Source organism: Lathamus discolor, chromosome 17 (assembly GCF_037157495.1).
Source record: "Lathamus discolor isolate bLatDis1 chromosome 17, bLatDis1.hap1, whole genome shotgun sequence".
NCBI lineage: Eukaryota > Metazoa > Chordata > Aves > Psittaciformes > Psittacidae > Lathamus > Lathamus discolor.
The window spans coordinates 2,393,017-2,413,406 of NC_088900.1; the positions used below are offsets into that span (position 1 = coordinate 2,393,017).

The 20,390-nt window shown below is 46.4% G+C and overlaps 2 long non-coding RNA genes across 2 annotated transcripts; one reads left to right on the plus strand and one right to left on the minus strand.

The window, feature by feature from the left end:
- Positions 1–114: 114 nt before the first annotated feature.
- LOC136023130 (uncharacterized) lies at positions 115–4,993 on the minus strand. The gene is made up of 3 exons (XR_010616484.1): positions 4,945–4,993; positions 3,394–3,448; positions 115–337 (listed from the first exon to the last, which is right to left on the minus strand). It is a non-coding gene; the product is annotated as an uncharacterized LOC136023130 (long non-coding RNA).
- A 261-nt stretch (positions 4,994–5,254) lies between these two features.
- LOC136023131 (uncharacterized) lies at positions 5,255–17,661 on the plus strand. The gene is made up of 3 exons (XR_010616485.1): positions 5,255–5,460; positions 12,466–12,596; positions 17,523–17,661. It is a non-coding gene; the product is annotated as an uncharacterized LOC136023131 (long non-coding RNA).
- The last annotated feature ends 2,729 nt before the right edge of the window (positions 17,662–20,390 follow it).

A 20,390-nucleotide genomic window follows, 5' to 3' on the forward strand; every position in this document is an offset into this window, starting at 1 on the left:
GAGGATCTGTGCTACCAGGCACTTCTTGTGCTGTAATGGAGCCCTGCTGGTGCTGAGCACCTCTGGAAGTTCATTAAGCACCTTCAAGTAGATAGTTCAGTCCCACCACAGTCATTAGCATAAGATGGTGATTAAGGCCAGAGCAATTAAGCTGCTGCTGGATTACTACAGTTGTTATTTAGGTAGAATTTAAGTACCTGGCTCTGCTCAGGGAGGAGCTGCTGGTTGCGATTACTTGCTCCTGTATTTGTGCGTTGCCTGGCACACTGGCATCCTGTGCCCAAGGAAAGGAGCTCTGCCCAGCGGGTTTGCAGCTCACTAATTCCACATCCAAGCACTAAAAGGCAAAAGAGCGAAGTTTTCCTGCCCATTCTGTAATCAAAGAGTGCCACAGCCTTAAAGTGCCTCGGTTCTGGCTCCAAATTCCTTTTGCAAGCCCCTGACATTACAATGTTTAATCACTAGAAAAGCCCCTTTCCCAGTGAAACCCAACCACCTTTGAAAGCAGACCCACAGATCCTGCTAAACAGCAACACTCTGATCCTAAACGTACCCCTTTTTCAGCAGGATCTCATGCTTGATCCCTGATCCAGAATAGAAATGCTCAATGTATGCCTACACACAGGGAGGCACAGTTTGGGCCAGTGTTTCACTCTAAATAATCCAGAGGCTTTGTCCTCTCAGCATGAGAGGTCTTGGCGCATCAAACTCCCTCTGAGTGAAAGAGCTCCGCATCCATCTCACATAAGTAAAGATGTTTCTAGTATCTGCTTGATGCCAGAGAAAATGGGTTTGGTTTTAAGAACCAGGAAGGGTGTAAAGTCTCCCCACACATAAGCCCATGAGCCCCTGACAGAAATGCTCTTTGGGGCAGACAGACACCCCTGCGTCATAGAATGGTTTGGGTTGGAAGGGGCCTGCTCTAATCCAAGCCCCTGCAATGAGCAGGGATATGTTCAAATAGACCAGGTTGCCCAGACCCACATCCAGCCTGGCCTTGAATGTTGCATCCGCCACCTCTCCATCATTATACTGAATTCCTTCCTCATATCCAGCCTGAATCTCCCTCTTTTAGTTCAAAAGCAACATTCCTCGTCCTCTCAGGATCTTTGCAGATGGGAAGATACCACTGGCACCAAAGTGTGTGATGCAACAGGAATGGCAGAGCAGAGAGGGAAGCGCTCATGCTCACACACCCCACTGGCTTCAAGGAGGCTCCCACTATTCCCCACTATGCTGCTGCACATTGTGTGGTCCAAGCCCACCCTGGCTTTGTCTCTCAATGGGAAGAGCTGGGCTTAATGGCAGCCACAGCACTAAGTAGCCCTTGGCATGGTCAGAAGAAACAAAGGCTTCAGTTACTTCAATAAAACTCCACTGAAAGGTGAACTATCAACTGGGACACCTTTGTTTCATTCCTTGCTCTGCCACAAGCCCCAAACGTGACCTTCTTTGCTTAGAGCCAGCTTTGAATAACCCCCAAACAGAGTATAATGGTATTTATCATGTCTACAAAGCCATGGCTAGCCCCCAAATTAGCTCAGATGCTCTGCTTTAAAGTACTAGCAGAACTCATCCATGCTGATAGCAGCCTCCAAATGGCAGAAAGCTCATCACAGAGATAGTAAACTCCTTCAGAAAGACAAAGATAAGGTTTCAGATATACATGAAGAGAAACTGAGGCAGAGGTTCCCCCTTTGTCAACCCTCAGGACAGAAGGCAGATGTCCCTCAGCACCATGCACCCCCTCCAGGCAGAGTGCATGATCTGAATCCCAGTATCCTCATTTCCCCTCTCCCCCAGCAGCACTGGGGGATGCAAAAGCATCTTGGTGTTTTCCCAGTTACCCCTTTGCAGTGCACACAGCACCTCAACACCTTCTTTCCTAGGCTCTGTTGCTCCCAAAATCAACCCAGATGCACCATTGACACTGCTGGTTGGGGTGGTTTCCATGAGCATTGCCTCACCACTATGGAGAGCACCAAAGAACACACCAACCCAGACAGAATAAATCATTATGCATTCTGAGACAGACTCACCAGCAGAACTGAAGGCATTCAGAGTGATATTTATGGGGTGGCTCTGATTTTCTGGGTGGTGGAAAGATACCACGTACACCTGAGCTGATGCCAAGGAACATATGGCGTCTCTCAGCAAGCGGGGATCTGTTTCTTCATGCTATAGCTCAGAGGCTAGAATGTGGACTTGGGAACTAGGGAGAAGGAGTTTGGGAGCAGCAGCCAGAAAAGATGATAAGAATATACAGGACAACATCACAGAAGGCAACTGATCTGCTGTTGTCCTAAGCATTACAAATGAAGGCACAGTTGCGGCAAGACAGGATGTGCCTGGTCCCGTACTGTGCATCCCAAATACTAATGGGACATGAGTGCTTTCCCCATACATCCATTTCTCCAGGGAACTCCACATTGTACAAGCATCTCTTCTTCATCCTGTCCACACTGCTGTCCTCTCCACGATGCTAATGGAAGCCAAGTCAGCTATTGTAATATGGCCAAGGCACCAGAACTCTCATTCAACCCACTATCCTAGAGGGACTGGAGCCAACAGAAAGGGGAAATACCTGATCTCATGAGAACGAGAGCATTTGGGATTGAAGCATCTTAAAGGTCTCCCTATTTTGGGCTTTTCTGGCCCTTTCCCAAAGCTGATACCGCTTCACTCTAATCCACACTCCAGCTGGATGAGGATCAATGTGTGGATCCTCACTGCTGCATTCAGCTTTGCCTAAGGCCAGTAATTTTTCACACATTGCTAAATATCTACCAGGTTGGATGGTACCATATTAGAGAAGGAAAAGCCACACTACTCCCAGCTCCCACCGAAGAGGACAGGATGCTTTGGTGCTCTGTGAGTGATGCTTTATTCACCATTCACAAGGATTATATCTGTTTGGCTTCTTTTTTTCCTACAAGAAAACTTACCTGAGAGCAGGGAAAAGCTCCCAAGCCAATAGAGCAGTCTCCATAGAGACACCAGCAAAACACCATGATCATGTGAGCTGCACACAAGCAGCCTATTCATACTGGAATGGGTGGTGTTCCAGGACATGAAGTCATTTTGACAATCTGCCACTATCTCAGCCTGCAAGAAGCCCAGAGGGAGTTATCGATGCTATCCAGGACTGAGTTTTAGACATGGTTTCTAGATGGCCCTTCAGCAGTCTGAGCTCCCAGACCCAAAGCTCCAGATGGATCTGAGCACAGCCATGCAAAGGAATCCACAACCCCCATCCCCAGGGATAGCCCAGATGTCCTACATAAACTGTTCATGCTTCCCATCCCAAGCAGGCTGCAGAAGGTCAGGAATTGCCTGCACCAAGCCCAGTTATCCCAATACACCTGAAGAGCCCAAGTCTTCCCCTTCACTTACTTAACTGGAACACTCCTGGGTCCTCAAGAGTTCACAGGACTCCCACTGCCTAACACTAAGGGAAAAGCAGAGTTATTTCCAAGAAGCAAAGCCTGATGATCGTGCCTATAGATTCACTTCTAAACAAGAAAAGAACAAAGTCTCAGCTATAATAAAAACCCCCTTTCAGAGCCCCTGGCCAAAATGACTCTTCTGAAGTAGGCTGCAAAGGGCTTGCTGCATGCATGAAGCCAGCCAAGGCAGGGTTTGGTGCTTCAAACACAGAGGAGAGCCTACTCCAAGCACTTAGTTCTGCTGCTAGTTCTGCACTAATGACGCACAGTGTCCTTCTGCATAAAGTTCTACGTCTGCACCAAGTTTCTGCTTATGGAATAGCTCAGGAATGGATTTCATGGTCAGAGCTGAACAACAATGCCATTCCCAGAAGGATGTGTTGCAGCAGTCAGGCATTTCAACATCAGCTAGGAACCAGCACACAGCTCTTAGGATCCGGGAGCACTGGACTGCCTGCAGGACACTCACATCCATCAGCCCCAGCTCAGCCAAAGCTATTTCTACCACCAAATCTCTCAAGAGAAGCCTTGGACTGAAAGATCTGGCCCTGAAGAATGATCTGTCTGTACAAGTGCCATTCTAGAAGCAAATCTGTCACCCTCTGGATTGCTTAACAGCCAAAGCACCCATAGGATCCTGCTATCAATCAGGTTATGCCACTGCCCACCTCCACAAGAACTGGCGCTGCTTCACTGCCCTTCTGTTTGCTGCAACATGCTTTCAGACACAGCTTCTTGGATGATCCCAACTCCATACAGGGGCAATTGTATTTCAACTGCCATTCAGTATCATCAGGGCATTAAAACACACATAGCTGCTAAGCCCCTGGTGCCAATGGTTAAGCCACAGAGCTTTCACTGTGTTAGCAATGTAAGAGGAGGAATAGGACATCAATAAAACAGTGCATATAGCAAATCCCATTGCATTTAAGGAGCACCTTGACTCAGACATCCTGTTTTCCTGCATGTGATCCCAGCTTTATGCTTGACCCTGAGCTCTTTGTCTTCACACCACTACCCATTTCCTTGCCTTCTCTCTCAAAATTGCTCTTAACAGTGCTTTTCCAACAGCATCCCTACAGCCAGGGCTCTCACCACTTCTGGGAACCTCAAGCCTAACATTACCTGCTACCTGACCATATGCGGAATGCCTTTCATTCAGGGCTTAACTTAGGCTGCACAATCACGAGCTTTATTCATTTGCAAACAAGAACTGCTCTCATTTGCTTCTACCTATTTCAGAGACTTCGTAAGAGAAATAAAGTTGCACTATCCAGCGTGCTATAGACAGCAGGAACAGCCACTGAAAAAGGCCTTTAACACAAGAAAGAAAACTCTAGATACAAGCTTCCTCCTGCTGCACCTCAAATATCTGGCCACCCATCCATCTTAACACTTTTACCTACTCCAGAGACATCCCTGCTTACTACATTCAGAAATCTTCACAGCTTAGCCCCATATTACCCCTCTATTATAGGTTATTTCCTTATTAACTTACCAGAGTAGAGATATTATCTTCTTTCCTGCTTGAAGATCCTACATTTTACTCTGAAAGCATCATCCAGAAAGCTCATTTTCCCCCTTTTATAAGAAAGGAAGGGTGCCCACACCCCTGTATTTCCACCTGCAAGCACTAATAAGGGCTCATTGGTCTAAGTGCTTCTGTGCTATAAAAAGGGGACAGGATAACCTTAGGAAGTCCTTGTGTGATTGTTGGTTATGGTTGAGGTATTAGGTCAGTATTAAGCTCAGAAACTGAAAGCAGAATGCTCTGTTACTAAAATAAGTAAGATTAAAATTAAATAAGTTTTTGTAGTTGATATTACGTTTATGATTTGTATAAATAGCAGATTATAATTGTATGATACTAGCCTGTAGAGATGCTATAAGAACCATAGAATAGTTAAGGTTAGAAAGGACCTTGCTAGAAGATCAGTACAGGACTTATCTTTTGAAACCTCAGTAGCTCATATGGAAACTCACTTTCATCATCAGCTGTGGATCCTTGTTGTAGGTAAGCAAGCTGTTTATGAGGAGAGGTCAGGAGCACTCTGAGACTCCTCAGTCTTAATTCTTCTGTGCATCCTATTTTATGCTTTTTATGTTGAAGAAAATGATTGTTTTCCATAGGTGTAACTCTAAAGTCTAGAAGAACATGAAATTCCTAAGAAAATAGAAGCATTAAAGTAGATATATGCATTAGCATATGTAAGAAATGTTAAGGCTTACAGAAAATCTTCTGTTCAGTGAGCAGAAAGAAAGTATTCAGCTGTAGCTAGAGAATAAATCAAGATCTGAAATTTCTCATAGTGTAAAAAGCTTCTTTATACCTTCTTGCAACCACTGGGGATCACAATACATGGCAATAACACTGCTGGCCGGGTAGCTTGACAGTGAACTAGTGGATGTTTCTGTTGTGGTGTAATGCCTGAACACGGACATTCGATGTGTAACTAACTCCAAACTCAGTGATGAGCTTTGGACAACAACCCCAATCAGCAAAGCTGATCCCTTGCTGATCTAGGAAGAGGAAAGTAAGTTATCATGTGCATGAACCAGCTTATAACAGGGTTTGGACCATTCTTGCATGATACTCTCCTATCGTGGCTTTGCCTGTAAATACAGCAGCATGTGGATGCTGTAATGCAGCAAGGTTAGAGAGCTAAGGGCACTTGGTAGCATGAAAGGAGGTGTGAGAGCTAAGAAGCAGATGGAACGGGAGATTTGAATGCCACTGTACAGAGAGGGCTGGCTGGAGAAGAGGGGGCAGATGGCTACCTCCAGGACCTGGTCTGTGTCCTGTTTGTGTGCTGCTGCTTTAACCTGCATTGGCCAATCTAAGTCATCTGTGGCATGCTACCTTCACTTCAGTCTTCACTTAACACTTTCTGTTAGCTGCTATGTCTCTGCAGATTTCAGTGGGAGAACTCCCAGGGTTTTCCGTAATAGTAGGATTGTGAACAGGGTCCACTTTAACAGGTGAACCCTGTTCCATTGCATGCAATGGGACTACTGATACTGGATAAAGATCTGTCTTGTGATCCAGGTGAGGCAAAGCTTAATAATTACCAGGTAATCAGGTCTTTGGTCCAGCTGTTCTCTTGGTTGAACCATGATAAGTACCTGGTTCAAAATCAAGACCTGCTCTGAGCTTGGATGTGTGAAAAGTTGCTCCTTTAAACTTCCAATGTGCTATTTTTCTATATATAGTAAAGGCACAACAATGACAGCATCAGTCAGGCAAAGGACAGTGACTTAAGATGCAGTGATAAGCCACAAATGAGTGTTGAGAAAGGCAAAGAGCAGATTAGAGTTTTCTGGTCCTAATTGTTTTTAAGCAGAACTGGTATGGCCACATTGCTACGAGATGCTCCTGTGTACAGGTGTACAAACAACTCTGCCATGTTCCACAGGGCTCCCTTGCTATGAGGCACTGCTTTCAGTACCCAGTTCTTGCTTTGTACGCATGGGCTGGGATAAACCATGTTGGTTCTGCTTGCTTTAGACAACCTCTGTTAGGAGATACAGGTCTCTTGGGCAAAGGTGCATGTTGTCAGCTGCTGCTTTGTCTCCTCTGCAGGGGATTTGGAGGTCCTGGTGACTAAACAGAGTGGGTAAAGGTGGAGTGTTCCTGGGCTGGTGGTGTTGATGGATGTTGCCCCATTGTGCCTTACAAACACATGCATGCTCTCAGCTCACAAATGAGCACTTAGAACTCTTCTAAATAGAAGAGGATCACAGTGTTATCAAGAGACAGGCTGATTAGTAGTCCTGGACTCATCCTGACCTCATAGAACTTGAATGGCAGGTCAGAGGAACAGCACTCTGTCTTCTGTGGGATTTCCAGAACCTTGCTTCCCACTGGATATGGAGGCACTGTATTAGTGGTAGGTAGAGACACTTACCTCTGTGGTAGTGGTAGGTAGAGGTATATCAGCACAGCTAGCTTTTCAATGAACTTACCAATATCCATCAGGGGAGAACCCCTGTTCTGGATATCCTGCTGCTGAAGCTTGCTAATATTGTGGTGGTGGGTGCTTTCAGTCTGAGGTGCCAATGAACTGGTCATTAAAAGGCTAAGTTTGAGAAGGCTGTCAAACACAGGGTGGTGTGTGTGGTTAGAATAGATAGCACCATAAAACCCAGATGCTGGTAAAGAGACAAGAAAACAACTGTCCCTTAGGTCTGCTCCAGCCTCAGATGCCATCCAACCCATGGTCATGCATTCAGACAGGGATGCTCTGATCTCGGAACCAATTGCCCCTCCCTGCTGCAAGCACTGGGTCACAGACACAGGGGATATTAGCGTTAAAAGCCAAGCACCAGAGCTCTTCCATAAAAGTCCAGCAGACAGCCACGTTAACCCCTGTAATCCCTTCCTGCGGGGTACACGACGCCACATGGATTTATTAATTAAACCATGTTATCCGGTGGCCACTGTTTCCTTGTAATGTGTATAATGAGGGCTCATTCATTAGCAAATGTTTCCATTACATTTAAGGCTGTGAGGCTCTATGAAGGCTTCTCCTCCCCAAAAAGAGGTACAGAATTTGCTGTGGTTTGAGGTTTTGGGGGAAGGCAGGGGATGGAGGAGTAACCCTGGAGATGGATCTGTTGCTAATCTGAACAATTCAAGCCTTGCTGTGCCCTGGGAAGACACGGTACTATCTACAAGCAGCTCTGGGGCAGGAGATGGATGTGATTCCTCCTCTGGCACTTCTCAGCCCTGTGATCCTTACCTTTGTTGCTGTTCCCTGCTTAGCGCTCTGGAGAGCTGCATGTGCAACGACCTGATGTGCAGGGCCTGCATCTTGATGAGTGCCTCTGAAATGTAGCCCCTTCAGGTGGGCAGCACTGAGATGTGAAGTGTTTCTGACTTCATTGCAAGGTCTGTGCTGATGCTTAAAGTACCAGCTACTAGAAATACAATCACTTTTGTCAGATGAACTCTGAATGCTGAGAAACTAAGCCACCAAAAGACTGGACAAAGAAAAGCCCAAGATGCTTCTTTCAAGCAACAGCTGTAATAATAGGAAGGTCATGATTTTAAATGAGTACATGATGTCTTTTCAGAGATGTGATTTTTAGATCATTGGGCTTTGTTAAAACGAATCTAATAGAATATTAAATCTGCTCTGCATGTTACCAAGAGCTCTTGGCAGCAGCTGCCTCAAGAGAAAGGGGGAAAGGACTAACTGAACCCAAAGCCTTTAGAAAGTCCAGGCCTGCCAGTTGTGCTGGAGCAGCTGTTGGGAGATGGAGCTACAGTTCCCTCTTCTGGCATAACCTGCAGCTGCAAGTCCTTTTAGAAACGGGATTTAATGGTATTTAATGGGCTGGATTAGGGCTCCATGTGAATAAAGTTCAAAGCTAAGGATCAAAGCTAAGACAAATCACAAAGTCGGGGGGGGGGGGGGGGGGGGAATAAAGCCTTTATGGAGATAAAATATAGCTGAAGAAATGAAACTTGATGGCCAACTTGAAACAAGTAATCATGGAATCATAGAATCCCAGAGTGGTGGAAGGGGCCTTAAAGCTTACCCAGTTCCAACCCCTGCCATGGGCAGGGGCCCCTTCCACTGGAGCAGCTTGCTCCAAGCCCCTGTGTCCAACCTGGCCTTGAGCACTGCCAGGGATGGGGCAGCCACAGCTTCTCTGAGCAACCTCTATGATGCTCTTAGTGCTGCAGTGATTTAATGGCCTTGTACCATGATCTCAAAGCTTTAGAATTACTACAGGGGCAAGAGAAAGGGAAGCCTCTTGTAGGGGCTCTTTAGTTGCCAGAGCCTGCAAAGAGATGGGATTGGACATTTGGATCTCAGGCTGAAGAGTTACTGTGTTGTGTCTCTCCCTGCTCACTGGGAGCTCTTGCCTGCCTGGAATGGGGTCAGCAGCAAAGCCTGAAGGAATCCCTCAGCTAAGACATGAATCAGATGTTCCCCCTCTTCCCTCTGCAGCCAGACAGTGAATGAGCTGTTCCTGTTGAGCACATGGAAAAGGCGACCTTATCGAATCAAAATCACTGGGAAAAACAGCCCATCCCATCTGGCTGCTCCCGAGTGAGCTGCAGACCTTTGCTGGCACTGGCTGAGGCAGCCTGAACCCTCATCCTTCCCCACGCATTCCTGGGACATTTCTAATCATAACTGTGAATGGCATCCCGCAGCGCCTTTCTGGGATCAGGTTCCCCTCTAGAAATGCCCAGTCCTGTGTCAGGAGGCAGCGGAGCTCCAAACAGCACAGCCTGGCATTTCACTGGGGACCATTAGTGGAGTTTTGAATAGACATTGAGGTTCTTTAACAGTACTTGGGGTTTTCCGAGTCTTCTTGTAGCTTCTTGTAGTTGTGTGTTTAAAGGAAGCCAGCAAAAGACAGGCAAGGCTAAAACGACCTCTTCCTTGTCCTCTCTTCTGAGCTGTTCTACAGTAACATATGCAGATAATCAATTATGGAGAGCAAAAAATAGCCTTCTTTTTCAGAAGGCCACTTGATGTTTTTCCCTTCTCAGTGCTGGTGTGTTCACACAGTTCCACATGGACCCCAGTGCTAACGACTAACTCGGCACACGGCCCTGTCTGTTCACTTTATTATCATGCATTCCTGTCTGCCCATCTAATCTAAGATGCTTTTAAAGGACCCATCATCAAAATAGCTAAGTGCTGCCACAGGATCTGGTTACTAATCTCCAGGAAGAACCACTGGCTTTGCTGCAGTTGGAATACCAACCCCCCCCCCCCCCCTTCAATCTTTATGAAGCCAAAGGCTGAAAAGCACCTAAAAGATCAGACTTTCTTGTGCTTGGCTGTGAGCGCTTGAGGCATGATGCAATATAGAACTATTGTTCTGTCAGAAAGGGTGGTGTTACTTTACACTGCACGAGACCATGAGTCATTAAAACTGTGCTGAACTATGTCCAAGAAGTGCTTTACGTTGGCCTATGTAATTCATCACTTGCTTTATTGGTTGGCTTTGAGTGTGTTACCAGAGAACGTGAGTGCCTTACGAGTAGTAGTGGAATCACTCTTGCAGCATCCACACATCACACGGCATTTTCTTTCCATGTGGGGAATAGGAGGCATAATGAAGGATGAGATTTGTCTAGGGAAATAAGAGTGATTTTCAGGGCAGCACTCCAGATGCAACCAGGTGTCCTGTGTCATAGTCCTCTGCAGGGTCTCCATCTAGACTACTTTCTCCTGTCTCCTGGCAAGCCAAGGACAGGTTCAGCAGCTGGACCACATAAAATCATAGCCAATGTCTGCATCCTTCTGCTTAAAGAAGTTAAAACACTCATGGTAATGATGTTACATATAGACTTTGTTGCTTACCATATAAACCAGGGAAACAGAAGAAGGGGGAATAGGCCTGGGATGAGTCTTTTAGCTTGGTTATAGAAACCAGCTTGCCTAATTCTAGGTCTCTCTTCTGTTCCTAAGTCACTACCAGCCTTATGCTCCCTTTTGCATATCCTTATTCCCAGATAATTCTTCATCACAGGCAGGAACAGGCTCATGTATCACATCTGTGTGTCCCAGAAAGACAGCCTTCACTCCAACTCACTCCATAGAGTTCCTCAGCTCTGTCTCTTTTCCATCAAACTGTGATTTTCCTAAACCCACTGTGAAACTGGGGCGGTGGGGGGGCACAGTCTGATTTCCAGTTTGTGTGGACTGGGTCAGTTTGTAGTGATACATTTGCAGCTAAAAACTATACCATTAGAGCCAACTGTATTGTAACTGAAATGGCTCATGTTCCACTGCTATAACTGTGGTTTTAAACAAATATATATATAGATGAATGGGTGTATTACCTCACCTTAATAACTGCCACCCACTTTCTCCTATGGGCAGAAGTATAACCTGCATAATCTGAACCCCAGCCTTCTCTTCCCATTATTCAAGTCATGTTTCCTACCAAGCAATAGAATCATAGAATCCCAGACTGGTTTGGGCTGGAGGGACCTTAAAGCTCATCCAGTTCCAACCGCTGCCACGGGCAGGGACCCCTTCCACTAGAGCAGGTTGCTCCAAGCCTCTTCCAACCTGGCCTTGAACACTGCCAGGGATGGGGCAGCCACAGCTTCTCTGGACAATAGCAGCACATTCATAGAGTTAAAGCACGTACCATAAAGTTATCCAGGCACCTCAGTGCAGATGTCCTTGAGCTGCTCTGGTTTGTCATTTTGGGGGAAATGCCAACTTCAGAAAAGCATCCATAAAGCCTTCATTTGGTGGCATCCTGAAACAGAGAATTGATCCATCGGCTCAGATGTGCCTCTACAAAAGGAGAGTTTTACATCTAAGTTGGATGCGTTCAGCTTTAGCATCTAAGCGCTGATTTAGAAAGACTTGAGTTCCAGTGTCGAAACTTCTAATTATTTTTTGAGTGCATTTATGAAAGTGGTTTTAACAAAGTGTTACAATTTTGTAAGCTCTTACACAGGGCAGGATTTATCACCTGTAAGATCAGTATGCTCATCACTAGGCGGCTATTTTAAGGTGTCCAGCTTCGACCCTTATTCTGGCTGGCCTTTAGCAAAGGTGGTTCTGCCCTGCCGGTGTACCTGAGGGCACACAAGCTGCACAACCAAAAGCAGGGCTGCAAACCACCGGTTCCCCCCAGTCCTGCAGCCCTGCCTTTCCAAGAGAAGCCCACCAGATGGCAGTCCTCCAGAGCAGAGCCTCAACCCAGCACATGAGCATCCCCTCTTCCTGCTACGCATCAGCCAAGAGCAGCAGCTCAGGCCAAGGAAACCTGAGGAAATGAACGAGCAAAATGTCCCTAAGCTTGGCTGAAACATTCAGCCTGAACTTCTGTGCCATAATGGGCAAAATCGTTGGTGCATGTGCCCTCTTCTGCCTCTCATTTGTCTGTCTCACTCTGTTCTTACCATTGTAGCTATTTTTCCTTTGGAAAGCAATAGTCATTTTAATAGGATAAGCATCCTTGAGCTGGATGCTGAATAAAACCCACCCCTTTAACCAACGTTTTCCAACCTAATGTTATTCTGTCTCCACAGACAGGGTAACACTTTTGCTACCGCAGCAGCATCCGTACAGAAGTCGGAGGGAATGCTGTTAGCCTGCACCCACCTTGGTAAAACTGCCTGCCTCACACCACATGGTCTGCATAGAACAGTGAAGGGTCTTGGTGAGCTTGAGTTGATCTTCTTCCTTCCTCCTTTCTCCCATAATTGTATCCTTTACTTTAAAACCACCGAAAAAGAAACCAGTCTCAGCCTAGAAGTGTTCATGCTGCGAAGGACAAAAGGCGGCCTTTAATGATGCTGAGGGCATAAACTGTCATCCCTGGCAGTGTTCAAGGCCAGGCTGGATGGGGCTTGGAGCAACCTGCTCTAGTGGAAGGTGACAGGGGGTTGGAACTGGATGAGCTTTAAGGTTCCTTCCAACTTAAACCACTCTAGGATTCAGTCCTATAATAAATAAAATAACCCCATGCAAAACTTAGCAAATCAATGTCTTAAACCCCAGCCCTAGGAGGCAGAGGAGACGTGGTGTTATCCCACCCATGGGGAAACAGAGAATGGGTTACACAATATTCCACAGGAGGGACCAAGAGCTGGAGGTGGATGCTGAGTGCCAAACAGCCAGGGAACAGCAGGGGGAGGTATCAGGCCAACCATGAGGATAACCAGGCGAAATTCCTTGGTCTGTGCAGTCACAGGAGCTGATCACCAAGGTTCCTTTGGGTCTGCGTGCCTCCCGCTCCCAAATTCCACTGTGGAAATACTCTCAGAGTAGTTGTGCATAAAGAAGGAAATGGTTTTGCAGGCGATATACAGAGAGAAGCCTTTGTGTCCTGGTCAAGTGCACAGCTGTGCACATCTGTGAGCCCTTGAAAGGACAGTTACTGGAGGAACATGTAAAAGGCTTTGGCTTTTGGGTGTACTTCTGAATGCTGCTGATCTCATCGCCATCACTCAGGTCTGAAGGAGAAAGGCAGTGATGCCATGTACAGCCCTGGAAGGGGATGTAGCTCTCACCCTCCCAGTGCAGGGATGCTCTCAACAACCAGAGGTTCTGAAGAACACATCTGGAATCACTTCCAGCAGCATCTGGAAGTTGTCATGAGCTCCAATGAGGCACAGTTGTTTAATTATTGTGGGCCCATATCCTTTGCCACTGTGAAGCTGTCAGTGGCCATTCAACCTCCTCTGCACACAAGACCTGCATGCTGCTTGTCACACGTAACACTTGTAATGGTTCAGGAAGCATCAGCTTTATCTTCAGCCCTGCCCTGGTGGCATCCAGCACAAGAAAACGACTCTGGAAAGTTTGCTGTTACATCAAGAAGAATGAAATACAAAGGAAAGTGTCTCAAATAGACAGCCTAGAACAATAGCCCTGTAATCTTCATAGCTAATCTCACCACCAGACACAAACGAAGTTCTCATTCTACAGCTTCAATCCATTCTTTCATGAGAAGTCCATCAACAAATCTCTTCGCAGCAGCTCTAAGGTAACACGATGAGATATCCTAGAAGAGGAAAGGGGTAGGACCATGCCCAGGACACATTACCACTTTACTATTACATTCTCAGTGCCTCATGCTCTCTTAGCAGTGTAGAATAGACGGTCTTTTCTTGCAAGGTGATCCTTTTTGTTTCCCTCTCTCTTTCCCAGCACCTTTGCTTGCTCCTGGAAGTGAAGGAGTTAAGCAGACTGCACAGTGCATTTTACTCCTGGCACAAAGGGAGAGAAGCTAAGGATTCTTGCTCTTTATCCCAGGGCTGAACTTCCTCTGGAATCGTTTGCATCTTCCCTTTCCGCCTCCAGCAATGCCTTGGAGGTCAGTGTCTTGACCCAGGATGGATGGGATTAGAGCTGATGCCTATTAGGAGTGGGATGGTGCTCCCTGTGCTAACAGGAAGCAGGGGAACGCGAGGAAAAACGCACTAAAAAATAATAGAAACCCAGTAATAATGTTGGGAAGTTCGGGGGGAAAGAGGGAACACGAATGTACACGGGATACAGAAGGGCAGAGTGCTCCAGGGGCACAAATGAGCCGTAGAGAAAACGTAAAGGAATGCCAGAGAAATCATTAAACCAGGACCAGATTCCACAGGAGACATCTAAGGGCTCGGCTCATGGTGCAATAAACAGCCAGATGGCTGCGTATCCCAGAGAGATGCTGCTGGGAAAGGAAATGGAGAGGGAAAGAGGGAGAACGGGGTCACTTACACACGACTCTGCCATTCCCAGGGAAAGAGGAAAAGGAAATGTACATGAAGAGAGGGCTTCACGGCCCCAGTGCAGGCAGAGGAGGCAGAAGCAGCCAAAGAATGGTTTTGAACCTCGTGTGCTCCCATGTTCTTCTTGCCCTCTTCCCTTCTTATTCTCTCCCATCATTCCAGCCCCCTCTTTTCCTCCCTCTCTCTGTTCTGTTTTCAGAGGCCCAGAGCAAGGAGGGGGTTACAGCACCCTGAGCCATGTACCATGGTCTCACGTCCTCTCCTCTTTTGGGGCTCCAGAGTCCTTCACAAGGTCATGGTGACCACAAAGGGGAAGCTCTAAGAAGTCAATTTCAGAGCAGGAGGGTTTTGCTGTGGATTTTTACTGGGCTTTTTAGGCTTTGATAAGCTCCTTTCCATTAAATACTATTCTATTACCTGTGCAGGCACCAAGTCCTCAGTTAAATACCAATGGGAAATGGGGGAGCTGTGTTATATAGAAAGTGGCTGTCTAAAACTTTGGTCATTAAATTAACACTAAGTCTTCTTACTTTGTAAAGCCAAGGGCATTCCGGGGAAACCCAGTACCAGAAGCCATTACTCAGGACATATTCCCAGTGGGGCTGCAAAGGGCTGACACATAAGGAATACAGAAACATAGGAGATGTTAGCTATGAGCTGTCTAGCAGAGGGAGACACAAGATGTAGGTTGCATTGTCCCTCCACCACCCTTAGAGGTTAATCTATCAGGTTGATTTATCCAAGCTTTAAAACACACACACACATATATACATATATATATATCCAGGAAAGGGGATAAGGGTCTGGTTTTCCTTTTTTCCTGTTGTTCTGTGCCTTCTTTAGGTTGAATAAGGCATTCTTTCTTCTAAGCTTTTTCTTTTTAGCATCACTTCACTATTTGTACCTTATTTTCCCTTTTCCACACATTTATCTGCCTTTAGAAGGAGAAGGAAGCCTGCTGGTAGGGAGATGCTGGTAGTACTTCTGTCCCTGGGTGGTCGAATGGCAGGGTGCTATGCTTGGAGAAGTCAGCATTTTTAGGGTTGTTTGCTCGCGTCCTCGCTATGAATCTGTTTTAGAACCTGCTGACTAAGAAAGGAAAAGAGACTGGAGCAGGAGGAGGACAACAGATTGCTGTAACACCTTGTTCAAGGATCTCTTTTATACTGAGACTGCTAATAATCACAGAATCGTAGAATCCCAGAGTGGTCTGGGTTGGAAGGGATTGTAAAGCTCATCCAGTTCCAACCCCTGCCATGAGCAGGGACCCCTTCCACTGGAGCAGCTTGCTCCAAGCCCCTGTGTCCAACCTGGCCTTGAGCACTGCCAGGGATGGGGCAGCCACAGCTTCTCTGGGCACCCTGTGCCAGCGCCTCAGCACCCTCACAGGGAAGAGCTTCTGCCTTATCTCCAACCTGAACTGCCCCTCTTTCAGCTTAAACCCATCACCCCTTGTCCTGTCACTACAGGCTCTGATGAAGATTCATCAGGGACTGGCGTTGCAGATGGTTTTACCATCACTCCAATCCCACGAGCAGAAGCTGAATACTAAAAGGAGGAATAAACAGTTTCAAGGATAAAATAGTAAAGCAGATACTGCAAATTTTGTATCATGTCTTTAGTAAGTCCCTGTGTGATAACTCATCTGTAGAAAACCAATTTGCTTTTCTGTCTTGCCTTTCTGGATGCTCTTTTGGTGTCTCTCATGACCCACAGGGCGTCTACCCAGTGGGATTGCTGCGCCTCTGAACACCACCACAGTGCGAAAAACAATGGTGTGGGCTGAATCCTGGAACACAAGACTTTGTATCTGTGATCCCTGTATCATTCCCACTCAGCAGACAGGCACCTCTAAGAGCAAGAGGCCTGTTTTAGTGACTGGCTCAGCTTCCAGAGCCCCCAGAGCAATAGCGTTAATAAAATAGTCTTTCAGCCACAAAGATGGGCACCAGGCCAGTGTCACTTTGCCTCTGTAGCAGCATACTTTGGCTGATGGGTGAGCAGAGGCCAAAAAAGCCACACCACAGAAAGGAGAATCGTTCTTCTGAGTCAAAGCAGCACAGAAAACATTTGCTGGGCTGCAACAGTAATTGAGACAAATGCATTTGTATCTGCCAGAGCATTTGGAGTATTTCATACTCTACAACAGCTCAGGGTATACAGGCTTCTCACTAGAATTTGCCTGAACTTCCTCCCCAGTCCTGCTTCTGAAGCCAGAAATCCCTCTCTGCCTCATCAGAATCTAAAAGGTTTTACCTACGTCTTGGTTGGGGCTGTCCTTGACTTGTTTAATGAGGTGCAGGGTATTTTTATTACCATCGTCTGCTCTGCAGAAGCATCCAGCATTCCCAGTGGCAGCCCTGCAGTACCAACTGCTGTACGAGGGCAGGAAAATGGGAACAGACTTTCCCCAAGGACGTTTATCTGCTCAGACTTGCTGAACCCTCCTTGTGACCCATACACAGCTAGTTCCTTCCTTCATTAAGCCAGGTCTGCTTACATCTTCATCCTCTTGAAATAAAGCCACTTCATACAAGATTAAGCTCCCAGGAAGCATCCAGCTGGAAATCAGACCTACATCTTTTCTCATGGCAAAGAGGGAAAGGTTTAGGACCATTACAAGTGGTGGAAACTTCCCAAGGGATAAGGGCAGTTCATTGGGAGGAACTTTTCAGACGCTCTTTCACACTTCTCATAATGGTGTCATTCAGATGTTACACTTCAGTCTAAACTGGCCACAGTGATGCAAAACCAAACCAACCCAAAACCCCAACCCAAAACCCAGAGCAGCTTGCTAACATTCATTTGTTCATCTCAGGCTGTCAGATACATGGGATTTCATTTTATTCTCTTGTTCCTGACAGGAAATTTTATCCAAGGAGATCTGAAGAACACGTACACTATTTTTCCCTGGGTTTCTGGATGGCCAGCACCAGCTTTGCTTAGGTAACTCTGTGTCCAGCACTCCTGAACATATCCTTTGGGTACGGAAAGCTCATCACTCCAGCACCTGCAGAGCAAAACTCCAAAACCCAAGAAAGTCAGGAGCTATCAAGCACGCAGCTCACAGTCAATCTGCATATGCAGAGTGACTGCATGGTGTACTACATAGAGTGCCTGAACAGAAACATGCAGTCCCACACCTCTCCAGCAAGACAAACACTGTCACTGTGACAATGAGCTTGATGAAAGACTATACATGCAGAAATCAAGCACGTTTTAGCTGTGCAGCAGCTCACAGACATGTTATTCTAAGGCTGGGATCCTTCGGCTTTTCTAGAGGGTGGGGATTGGAACTAGATGTGCTTTCAGGTCCCTTCCAACCCAAACCATTCTATGCTACTGTATTGTTTGATGCTGGGACATCAAACAGCAATTTAAAGGATGCTGCATTGGTTCCAGTCTACTCTTTAGCAGCTGCTATGGTTCTCTCCTAGATCCAGCAGCCTCTTGCTGTGGGCACTCACCACCATGCAGAGCATCACACACTGCCCTTGCCAGCAACCTGCTCTAGTGGAAGGTGTCCCTGCCTGTGGCAGGGGGTTGGAACTGGATGATCTTAAGGTCCTTTCCAACCCAAACCAGCCTGGGATTCTATGAATCCATGATTTTCCGATTCTGTGTTAGTCATCTTTGCTTGGCACAGGCCTCAGAGAGCTTTCTTAGTGTTTCTCTCCTTCCACTTTCAGGCATTGCAGAACCTTCACACAAACTCCCACAGTAAGTGGGCTCAGCTCCGAGATAAATACATCCAGGTACAGCAAAAAAGCCTTTATAAAGCACTTCGTGCTTATTCATGGCAAGCACCAAGAGGATAGAGGTCTCTCTGTTCCTCCTCTCTCATCAGTAAATTGAGGAATAAAGAACCATGGCAAGGAGCAGCAAAGGGAACAGGGATCTCCCTGACATGAGTAAGGAAACTCCAGTAATTGAACAGCTCATATTTTGACACATTGAGTTATTAAAGTTTGAGCACTGATGAAATCTCTCTAGACATAGCACTGCTTCCCCAGCGCCAGGATAAACAGCAGAGCTTAGGCAGCCTCATTTTAACACAGATACGTGGCCATGAAGCCTACAGTGGTACTGATAGAGGGAATGCTTAGCCTAAAAAAGAAGGTGGTTCTGAAGGTAACAGCACCACAATGGCTGCACACATGTAACCAGGGCTTAAGGATCGTGGAATAGAAGGTCTTCCATTTGCTTCTGTCTTCACTGAAAGCTGAGGAACCTCCTCCAGTTTCTATACCCTGCTGCATTTCCAGCTCTTTTCTGTTCCAACAGGGACTGATGGGGCACTCCCACAAGCCCCATTGGGCACTGCGCATCCCTACCTAACGTACCCTTGGATCTTGGCTTGCAACTTGAAATATGCCATGGATCCCACTTGAAATGTAGTATTTCCAATGAAACTCAATTGGTTTTACCCTGCAAATAGCTGCGAGCATCACTGTTAATAACTTAGAATCCCTTGCACATAGGTAGCATCTTTCATTCAAGAGTCTCAAAGCACTTAGGAAGAAGCAATTCATTAACCCCGCAACATCCCACTGCTGTAATTACAGCATCTCTATAAGGACTAATTGCACCATCAGTGGCTCTGGCTCCAGTAACTTCACCAACCTGCAGCAGATCTGCCGCAGCAGCCTGTAGTGCAATGCAACAAACAGCAGCAGCCTTAGAAAGATCCGAAAAAGCTCTGGATGAGGCTCCGGTGAGGGATTCAGGAAAGGAGAATGCATGTAGGGAATTCATCACCGGTGTTACAGGATTTCTGCTTATCTAGAATAGATTTAATGCTTATCCAGAATAGATATATTAATCGCCAGGATAAGTTTGTCCATCACACTCACGTTAGGTTAAAAGCATCCCATGGAAGCCTCGATCCACACAATTCCCATAGCAAGAGGCAAGTCAAGGGTTTCAACTTCCAAGCACAAAGTTTATGGAGCAGTTAGGCCACCAAGAAGGCCTAATGATGACTTGGGATGTCTTTAAAACACCTTCCAGGCTTTCAGGTTCACAAAGAAATAGCTCCAAGGAGCATGTAAAGTGCTAACAGCTCAGGTATTACATTGCATTTGCATTTCAGAGGCCAGGGCATTAAGTGAACAACAGCCACTCTCTCACAGGCACAAAGGGGCCCTTCATGTCAAAGTGCTTATCAGACACCCTCACCAAGCAGGTCTGGGGATACTTCATGTTTCATTCTCAGTTTGGATGAAGAGCTGCCTCCCATCTTTTCCTAGTGTTGCATTAGCTTCTTTCCTACCCTTTGATACCTCCTTTCCAGTAACAGCTGTCCTATCTTCCCATACAACTGTGACATTCTCTTCCCAGAGGAAGGAAAAGGGGATTTGTTCCTTTAGAGAGCTTTGCTCCGCACACAATGCCTTAAGGCATCTGCCTAGATTTCTATAATCTGACAGCTTAAAGACGGAACAACAAGAATTATCACGGCAAGACTTGCCATGTTCTCCAGCAGCTCTCAAAGCTCTTCAGCAACAGGAATTTTAACAGGGTTTTTGTAAATGGGAAGTCTTCAGCACACACTGGGTTAAAAGGACTTGCAGGGCATCACGGAGGTCAGAAACACAGGAATAGAGCCCGGTAGCCAGACAGTATTGGTAAGGCCTAATTTTTCCTCTTTCCTTTCCTTTACATGTGCATCAAAGTGCATTTCTAATGTGCTAGTGTGTAAGAAGTGGCTGTACTTCCCACCTTGCTGCTTG